At 52.1% G+C, this 9,283-nt stretch overlaps 1 long non-coding RNA gene across 1 annotated transcript; it reads left to right on the forward strand.

Annotated features, from left to right (window-relative positions):
- Nucleotides 1–1,514: 1,514 nt before the first annotated feature.
- Nucleotides 1,515–5,194, forward strand: LOC116904220. Its single transcript, XR_004388335.1, has 2 exons — nucleotides 1,515–1,685; nucleotides 2,271–5,194. It is a non-coding gene; the product is annotated as an uncharacterized LOC116904220 (long non-coding RNA).
- The last annotated feature ends 4,089 nt before the right edge of the window (nucleotides 5,195–9,283 follow it).

The raw sequence follows: 9,283 nt of genomic DNA on the forward strand, positions 1-9,283 counted from the left end.
CTCCTGACTCCCCCAGATGCCCACCTTTAAATAGCTCCCCAAAGTACACCTATTATCTGTGTGGGGCTTCAAGCCCCAAGATTCCACTCAGTATCACATTCCTGGACTGGAATAAAAAGATAGGGGCCCACATCTGAAAGGAAGGCTTGGGGCCAACAATAGGAAAAGCCCACTACTCATTCTTCAGGGTGAAATTGAGTGGGTAGCGCTGGAAAGCGGGCTCTGGGATCAGTGTGGATGGATCAGCGTGGATGCTGTCAGGTAGCACAGGACGGAGGTGGGACTCACTGAGCTGTCCCACACTGCTTAGCATGTGCCTTTGTAAAAACCTTTGCTTGCTTGGTCACTGCCAGGATGTAGCCAAGTGGGGTTCCCCTTTGGGTAAAGTTAACGGCTAGGATACACCTCCTGATCCTCCTCTACAGAGAGGAGAACAAGTGCCCTTGGGCTACCAGCTAGGGCAGGCCAGACTGATGCTCAGTGCTGTGAGCAAGCTATTCTGCATGCTGCTCCCTCTGGCTGTTTAAATCAATGTCACCAAAGTCCAACCAAGGTGGCAGGGTGATCTGGGCTGAAGTTAGCAACAGCCCTGTATAATATGATAGGGACACCTCAAGCCCCCAGATTCCACGAGGCCCAAAATGTTTCTGGATCCAAACCAAGGGAATCATTGCAAAGGGCCCCCGCCGCGACTCACATGCATCCTGAGGAAATTGGTGTGGAGAGAGAGCCTTTTGGGGGTGCTGCCACACCGTGGCCCCTGCTATATTCCCACCCACCACTCTTTTCCTCAGTTCTCGGCGCTGACGCGCAGTTCCTCCACTCACATTTCCCCACACTTCACAAGGTCGTTTTTCAACAAAACAACACAACTCACTACCCCCTCCCCAGCACCCGCACCGGCGGGATCCGGGGCTACGCCCAGTCCGCCGCCAGGCTTTGCGCACCCGGGAGCGCGCTTCTCTTACTCGCTTCCCAGCAGACACCCCTGCCTCTGTCCCAGACAGTCCCATAGCTCCACTGGAGTACGGACCAAGATCCAATCTCGGGCTCTGCGGCCCAGCTTGGGCCTTGCCCCTCCCCCTCCCCAGCCTCCCGAAGGGACAGGAGGGACAGGACGGCGCGCGCGGGTTGTCCCGTGTTAACCGCCTAGGCGCCGCCGGAGTCTGGAGCTCCAGGGATCGGACTCACCGGAATGTGCACTCGCAGTGACCGCCTCTTCAGGCTAGGGTTCTTTTTGCCACTGCTCCCGCCAGGGCTGGAAACCTCTTTCTTCTTCTTGGTGTCCATGGCTGCGCTTCCCATAACTTTAGCTAGAAGTTAATTCCGGTGCCTTGTTCCCGGGGTTCGGGCCCCTCGCTGCCCCCCAGGGCTGCTGCCGTTACACTGGAGCCACGCGCTTTTTATGACTGTCCTCCCACCCTGAAAACACCTCGTGGGGACTTCCGCGGGGAGGGCGGGTGGCGCAGGTAACACGCGGGGCTCCACCCGAGGGGCTGGCGGTCCGCGGAATGCCGGGTTGGAGCGTCCTCTTTCTCCTATAGAATCATCGGGTGCAGCGTCGCGGCCAGTGCTGCTTTTGGTTACGCGTGGCAGAAGTCTCGTGCTGGGTGATAAAGTTTTCCTCCTGCTGCAAAGCGAAGCAACATTTTCCACCTCTCGGCTCCTCCCACAGATTCCCAGAGGTAATCGGCCAGGCAGGTGCAATTAACAACAGCAATTTGGAAAACAGCCTACCCTTGTCTCTGCCTCGTTGGAAACAGTGGCCAGAGACACTTAGTGGAGAAATGCATAACCCTGGGCCGCACAATAAAGCGGTAGGGAGCCTGGGACCCGGAGGGCCTCCTCTTTGGGCAAGAGGGAGGGCAGAGGGGGAAGAGGAGGTGCAAAGGCGAAGACTCGTCGCAATTGGGCTGGCGCGTGGCCGCAGGGATAAACTGTGGCGGCGGCTGGCTGGGTTCTGCGGGCCGAAGGGCGCGCCCCAACCCCTAGGGGAGAATAGGGCAGGGCGCCCGCCCGGGGCGGCCTCTGAGTCGCGTACCCCGGCACCCTTGGGACTGTGGGGGCCGGGCCTGGCACCAACGCAGGCTCCGGGAGCGCTGGGCGGTGGCAGGCGGCGCGCGCGTTGAACAGGAAGTGCGCGGCGTGCGGCGCCACTGTCCCACTCCACGCGGCCCACGCTGCCCCCGGGTGGTCGCCGTGCGCTCTCTGTCTCAAGGTAAGCGGGCTCCGGACTCGCCAGGAGCTGATTCTGATCCATGGTTTTGCAGTGTCTCTGTTTAGGTCCAACCCCCGGAAACACACCCGCAGCCCAACCACGCCACGATTGAAACCCCGGGTCGAAGTGGCTCGGATGACCGCACTCGCTTCGCGCAACGCTGCCGCCCTGCTGCCTGTGGACCCTCATTCCTGTTCAGAGTGGCCCGTGGCGGGGTGAGTACAGGCTTTTCTCCACGACTTGGTTCTTTTCAAATTCATCAAAGATTGCGCAGCAAACCTTGATCTTCTGCAAAGGCGCTCTCATCTCTGTAAATGCTGAAGTCCCAAGACCACAGGAGGAAATGGGTGCGTCGGAGCCTGAAAGCAGGGCGAACACGCCACGTGCTCCCGGATCTTCAGAGCCACTGGCTGCAGATCTGCCACTGAGGGCTGCTCAGGGCCCTGTTGTACCTCCCGGGCAGCACGACCTTGGCTTCTGGTCTGAGAGAGGGGCATGCTCCCGCTCCTGCTTAGAATTGAAGACCGGATGAGCCCAAAGATTACTCCATCACTCTGAAGCTAACGTCAGCCCATCTGCTCCCATCTGTAAACAGTAATATACAGACATTACTGTATATTACATCTGCAGAGTAAACGTGACAGGGGTCGCTTTGACGAAGACATGATGAGGGTGGTGATGGTAAGGAGGTGGTAGCCTTTACTCCTCTTCCTGCCCCTCTTCCTGCTCTCCCACTGTAGAGGATGTGGTTACCACTTTAAGACCATGATTTAGTAAAGGACCTATCCGTCCCATCAGAAACAACCTGGGTTTAGTTATCGCCTGGGTTTTCATGTTACCAGCCTAGTTCCTGCAAATTAGGTAAAACCCTACGGTTGTGGGGCAGAGGGGCCAGGTTCCTTGGTTCATTTACATCCCGCTGCCACACTTTCAAACCAAGAACGAAGTCACCTCCTCCCCAGAGCCCCCCAACCAGTATCCCTGAGCAGCTTCTGGAGAGTCCTCTGAAGGAAACTGCCTAGGATCAAAACTCAAGCCCGGTGTTGCCACCCTCCTCCCCAACCTGGCTCCTCACTAAAGAGTCCCCAGAGACCCCCAAGACATCATTCTACTGAGTGTTCAGATTGATTCTTAGAAGCAGAAGTGAGGAGTTTGTAGGGGTGCAGTATCAATGTCCAAGGAGGCCACCCTGAGCCCTAAAAAAAAAATCACTCCAGCATTGTCAACTGTCAAGTGTTCTCTCTCTGTAGTTTGAGACGTTCATCTCTTCATGATGGTGCCAGGGTGATGAGGAAGCTGTGGCTTTGTAAGAGAGAAGCAGCCATCAGAAGAAACAAGCAGGCAGAGGGAAAGACTCGGAGGCGGGAAGCACATGTTCCTTATATCAGCACCTTCCCGTGTGTGTGTGTGTGTGTGTGTGTGTGTGTGTGTGTGTGTGTGTGTGTGTGTACACATGCATTGCTAGAATTATAAGCCTGTGCCAGCACACCACCTACGCCATCTCCCAACCTCACGAACCAGCATTTTGATCGTGGCCTCCATGCCCAGCACTGCAGTAGACTTCAAGTTAATGATCTAATGTCTGTTTATCAAAGTCTTCTGAAAGAGCCATTTCAAGCACTGTGTGGACCAGGGTGGCCAAAGCCTGGCTGCTGGCTCGTGGTTTGTGCTCCTTTAACATCTGTGGGTTGTCACTGCTGTGTCCTTTCAGACAACAGCAAAAAAAGGTGGCCTCTTCTGTTTTAAAACCTTTATACATACACAAAACAAAAACAAAAGCCACCTTTCCACCAGATTACAAAACTCTAGGAAATGTCTCAAGGGTGACCTTGAGCAAACTGCTGCCATGTCCTCCTGGCCTGTGACACAGTTGGTGAGGACAAGTGCCTGTGTGGTTTAGAACACAGTGATTTGATTCTGAGCAAAAGGCAGCCCTTGGAGACTGAAGTAACTAACTCAGGCCCTCTGTGAACGCTGTGGCAGCGTACAGCTCACCCTACCAAGGTGTCATTATCTAATGACAACCAAGGCAGAGATGCTTCTCTGTGTAATCTCACTATGGCTTCTGCTCTCAGGATCTACGGGAGGTGGTGAGTCTCGACAGACATGAATGAAGGAAGGGCCCGGGAGGAGTGGAAACTCTGCCTTGGAGTACTCTATCTCTTGAACGCCTCTCTGAGCCTGCTTTATTTTCCTGTGCCAGCCACCTCTATTCTGTAAAGCAGACCTCCCTCTAAAGTCACTTAACCACAGGGGACCCCAACAGTGGAATCCAGGAGACCCGCATTAAGGTTCCGATGAGCTCTGTGGCCAGTCCTGTCTTCTCTTCAGAGAACAGCCAGGATGCTGACAGCTCAGTGTCCTAAGTCCACACTCAGCACTTCTCCAGTGACAGAGTCAGCAAGCGGGGCTCATGTGGCCTGAAATGTGCCTGTCTGCTAAATGGAAGCAGAGAATACCCCAGCAATCTGTCACACCACCCAGTCCCCCAGCATCTGCCCTCCGGACTCTGCTCAGGAGTGAGATGTTTGCTTTAGGGTGTTTATGTTGTTTGCTTGTTTTCATCTTTATTTGGGGTGGGGTGGTATCACAGGAATAGGGTAGAGGTCAGAGGACAGCGCTGGAGAATCAGTTCTCTCCTTCCACCTTCACATGGGTTCTGAGACTGGACGCATGCTGCTAGCCAGTGCGGCTCCATGTGTCTTTACCCACTGAGCCATCTTGCTGGTCCATTCTAGCAATCCAGCCTTGCCTCCCATCGGGCAGAAAGACCTGGACTCAGGTAGTCAGCGTGTGTTCATCCTCCGTTTAGCTGTGAGCTTCGAGTATGCAGTAAGACGAACCCTGAGAGGTTGTGATTCTCGCTGTTCCCTGAATGGGTCTGTGACTGATTTCCGACCTTTCACTCGTCTGCCTGATGGTACACGGTGAAAGAATACATACTAACCACCATAATAAAGTTGCCTTGGAGATTAACCTGGGTGGGTTGAAGTTCCTGTGCTGCTCCACACAAATCTGACCCATCTTATATGTCAGCAGCTCTGGGTTGCAGCTGGCATCCAGCCATTGGCTCTAGAACTTGGGTGAAGCCTTTTCCAATGAGACTCCAGGGGAGGAAATGAATTTTACATGCTGTCACTGTCCTTGGTGTGGCAGGAATGAGGTGAATGGAGTGACCATGCACAGGACTTAGAACCCTTGACCTCCAAGCCTCCCAGGAAAGGACAAGTACCATCTGGCCCTCGGGGAGAATGTTCCTCCAAGAAGGGCTGGACCAAACCCCGAGTCCAACCCATGCCCAAGCTTGCCAGAGTCCACGCCTGCCCTTGTCCCTTAGTACTTGATAACATAATCAATCAGTATGCATTTGCCAAGCAGAAAGATCTCACAGAGATACTCAGTCCAAGGACTCCTGGGGTACAGGGCACCTTGAGGACTTGGTGGGTGTGGCCACCCTCCTTATGCCATGTGGGTCAAAAGCTATTTTATGAAATGTACCTAAATAGACCTCTGGAGAATCTTACGAGGTCTTGGGAGAGACTGGACAAGAGGAACTTTCCAAGCACGGGGCTTGGAAGAGTTTCCTGAAAGTATCTGTCACACCTGGAGGCCACAGGCCTTTCAGTCAAGGCCTTGTTTCTAGCCTGGCTTATCACAGCCTTTTACCTTCTAGGTTAAAAAAAAAAAAGCATAACTGTTAGTATTTCTTCTAGGCTCCGCCCCACTGTTGCCTGGCAACAGCCAGGTGTGCCTGACTCACTATAAAAGGGGCTGCTTGCCCCCTCCTCTCTCTCTTGCTACTCTGTCTCCCCATTCCCCTCCCCCTCTTTTTCCATGTATTCATGGCCAGCCTCTACTCTCTGTCTCTCTGTCTCTGTCTGTCTGTCTGTCTCCACTCCCTCCTCAATTTCCCTCCCCATACCCTAAATAAACTATTTCATACTATATCCGTGGTATGGCTGGTACCTCGGGAAGGGATGCCTCAGCATGGGCCTGCAGAGTCACCTCCTTCCCAACACCGTACTGTGCTTCTATTAAACATATCCCTCCCTTCTCTTTTCTTTTTTATAAAACACAACAACGGCAAAGCTCTGGTCTGGGCCACTTGTACGCAAGGACATTTTCTTCTCACTGTGGAACAACTTATCCATCCATGACTCAAAGGCTTCCCCGAATTTTAGATGGGTGGGTAAAGATGCTACAGCTGGGGGAAGGGTGCATGTGTGTGTGTGTGTGTGTGTGTGTGTGTGTGTGTGTGGCCATGGGGTTCACTGCCAACACACAACACATGAGAGGGGATAGTGGCCTCATTGTGGGTAGCTCTGAGTCCAGGAAGATTCATGGTGACTTGTGTACCTGGCAAGTCACATAACTAAATATGAAGTGAGAAGCCGTAGTAGTAGTAATAGTAGTAGTAGTCAAATAATAATAATAATAATAATAATAATAATAATAATAATAAAGTAACAACAATCTGGCAACAGTAAAACGTTCTTGGAATTGTAATGAGCAAAACTGAGCTCATTCAAAACTCAAATGCAGAATGAACTGGAACTGTCTCTGGTGGCACTCGTCGCCACCTCACTGTCTGTCTGGTTCAGCCCTCACAGTGTGAGCATGTGTGAGCCTAGCTATGCAAAGCCACCTAAGCTGTGTGAGACACCTCAGGACAGATTGGAGACTGTGAATCCACAGCGTCTTCACTGTGCGTTGTCCCCCGTAATGAGAGAAGCTGGTTTACCTGCAGATAACAGGGACTGTGTTCCTATCACCGCTCTTCAGTCTGCAGCGCACCAGCCTGCGCTCGGACTGTACCGTGTTGAAGTGTTGGATCTTTTCAACGGCTGTTTGGGTTGCAGACTTGACGTTTATAAAAATTCACGAGCCGAGTTTTGGCTTGGGATGAGGACAGAATTTCTAACAATTTCTCTAAACATACTCCTGGTATTTTACACTAAATATTTATGTACACGAAGCAGTTCTCAGCATTGAATATAAAATCAACACATCATCCCAGTTAGCCCAGGAAAGTTAAGGGAAGAATTGCTTCTCAGAGACTCCGTAGGACCCTCAGCCCTGGAAAATCTGAATGGTCACTTAACATTTCTGGAGAACAGTGTCCTAGGGAACTGATGGGTGTGTACAGTGGGGATGCAGTGGACTTCCTGTGGCCTCGGCTCCTAGACCTGTTCCCTATGCTGCTCAGCTCTCTATCAGGATCTTTGGGGTCGACCAGAGGGAGACAGGTGAGCAGACAGCAGTGTGGGAGGAGTCAGGTCAGAAGGGCTTCACCTCTAGGATTCAGGAGTTGGAAGTTGGTGAGAGACTACAGAAGCAGTAGGAGATTAGACGCTGGCTGCCTTCTGAGTGGGATGAGACGGGAAAGGCCACCCTGGAAAGCAGAACAGTGTGTAAGCACTGGCTTCAGGGGACTTACAGGCCACGGAGAACAGAGGACACCATGGTAGATACCTGCTCTTATGCTTTGTTGAACAAGACAGCAGGACAGTGAGGAGAGCTCTGGCTTCGCCATGCCGATGCCATGATTCCAGAAAGGGCCAGGTAACAATGATGTGGGAGCCAAGCCCTCCAAGGGAGCAGGCTGGGCTATCGCAAGTGAACGAACGGAAGCTATTCATTCAGTCCATGTCCAGGCAGCCTTCCCTGAGCGATTGTCTTCCTCCAGAGAAGAAGCCATACCACCTGCTGCCATGAGGAAGGTGCTTAGGAGAGAAGTGGCAAGGAAAGCACTCGCTACAGACTGCCTGCCACATAAGGACCCATCGTCGACTCTGTGTCGTTTATTACATGATATCTTTGAAAGCGATGCCCTACTGATAAGGATGGAGGGGCCGCCCATGCTGCACAGCAGCACACTCCACATATACAGTATGGAGTAATGGGCAGGCAGAAGCTTAGCTCAATTTTGGAGGCTGTTGGCCTACGGTCACCCGATGAGCAGCACTTTTGCCAGCATGGTCCACTTCCAGCCTGATACCCACTTGCTAAGAGAAAAACCACACCTCATGCTTCCAGCGAGAATCTTACCTCCTGTGAAGGAGGGTGAGACTTGTATTTTCTTTGCCACTAGCTTCCTGTGAGTGGTCCGTGGTCTCTTTGTTTAGTGTCCTTCAGACTGCCTGGTCTTTCTCTTTACCTTACAGTGCCTTGGGCTGCTGAGCTCAGGTAGAGGGCTTGTCACAACCAAGCCCCAGGATCCCTAGGTGGGAGGGAGAAGAGAACCCAAGGCCATCCTTTGATCTGTAAATGCAAGGCAAGAGCTGCCCCACTCCCTTCAAGTAAATGTTCAGGGACCGCCTAGGCTGTTTGCTGTCAGTCACACTCTTTTCCTTTCTTACAGTGTCACTTTAGGGTATGGAGATTTTCTGCATGATTTACAAGCATACTTCGCACTTCAAAATTATTCCTAAAAATTCTCTTTTAACTACTTTTGAATTTTTTATGGTTTCATTTCCTTTATTTTGACCTTTTCTTTTTTTTTTTTTTAAAGATTTGTTTATTTATTATATATAAGTACACTGTCACTGTCTTCAGACACACCAGAAGAGGGCGTCAGATCTCATTACAGATGGTTGTGAGCCACCCTGTGGTTGCTGGGATTTGAACTCAGGACCTCTGGAAGCACAGTCAGTGCTCTTAACCACTGAGCCATCTCTCCAGCCTTGACCTTTTCCTTTTAGACAAATTCTCACTATATAGTCCTGGCTGTCCTGGAACTCACAGAAATACACCTGCCTCTGCTTCCTGAGTGCTGGGAGTAAAGGTATGCACCATCGCACCCAGCTTATTTTTTATTTGTGTCGGGGAGGAAACAAAGAAGGAAGAGAGGGAAAGACAGGGAGGGAGGAGATGGGGGGGAGGGAGCAGTGAGTTTATGTCCCATGCATGTGGGTGCCCACAGAAGCCAGAAGAGGGCATCAGGTCCTCTGAACCTGAGTTACAGATGGTTATGAGCTGCCTGATGTGGGTGCTGGGAATCAAACCCAGGTCCTGGAAAAGCAGCAGAGCTCCTAACTGCTGAGCCATCTCTCCAACCCTGGTGCC

This window comes from Rattus rattus, chromosome 6, assembly GCF_011064425.1.
Source record: "Rattus rattus isolate New Zealand chromosome 6, Rrattus_CSIRO_v1, whole genome shotgun sequence".
In the NCBI taxonomy this organism is placed as follows: Eukaryota; Metazoa; Chordata; class Mammalia; order Rodentia; family Muridae; genus Rattus; species Rattus rattus.